Source organism: Ananas comosus, linkage group 6 (genome assembly GCF_001540865.1).
Source record: "Ananas comosus cultivar F153 linkage group 6, ASM154086v1, whole genome shotgun sequence".
Classification (NCBI taxonomy): domain Eukaryota; kingdom Viridiplantae; phylum Streptophyta; class Magnoliopsida; order Poales; family Bromeliaceae; genus Ananas; species Ananas comosus.
Window position 1 is genome coordinate 537,677 of NC_033626.1, and position 1,084 is coordinate 538,760.

Below are 1,084 nucleotides of genomic sequence, written 5' to 3' on the forward strand. Positions count from 1 at the left end.
TGAAGAGAGAGAGAGAGAGAGAGAGAGAGAGAGAGAGAGAGAGAGAGAGAGAGAGAGAGAAAACATAAGAAAAGAGAAAAAGAAAAAGTTAGTGGGGAGTGGGGTTTGAGTAAAGGGTACTGCATTTGTCCTTTAATTTAGAGGGAGTTTTCTATGTATTAATCATACCATAAAGGATGCAACATATCTCAACTATTTAATATTGCACCAATGGATTCCATTTTGTACACATAATATATATAAGATTTATAAAATAAAAACTAATTGATAATCTGATTAGCTTATAATATATCAAATTAATGTACTACATATAAGTGTCTTGTATATATACTTTGTGAAGTTTTGCAAAGTTATATACAAGATATTCGATCAAAATAACTATATAATTCATAATTATTTTAGAAAACAATTATTCTGTCTAAAAAAATATCTTTTATTATTCATCTGGTCTTTAGAAAACATACTTTTACTTAGAATTTTTTTTCCAAATTTTATGAGACACTCATTATGTTTCATAAGAATAATTTTTAACACTTATTCGAGAAACTAAACAGCGATTTTACGGAGTATGGCACTTTGGTAGGATGTGATAGGGAAATATATGATTTGTGTGTAGTGGACTTTGGTTTGTTTAAAGCTTTAGAGCTCATAAAGTGACCAAGGCGTGCAAAGAGAGAGGGGTCAACAAATAATAATATATTATTATTGTTATAATAATCTATCATTTATTTTTTTAGGTGGTGGGAAATGATAGTGAGATAATAATAAATAATAATAATAATAATAATAATAATAATTGTTTACATAAAGAGGGTGGAAGGGGAGATGTGCAGCCGACTAAGTAATGTTGTGCGTGCCTGGGTGCATTTTCTTCGCGTCGTGATGGTTTGATTTTCATTTTATTTTTTTTGTTTTTATTAATTTTATTTTTCTAGGCACTTCTTATAGCTTATAAGAGTATATATATATATATATATATAGAGTCCGGCTACTATGCTATTAATAGCACGAAGCACTTGGTGCTACCAAGTTTTCCGCCGTTAGATCTACCATTTTGATCATTTTCATCCGTCAGATCATACTA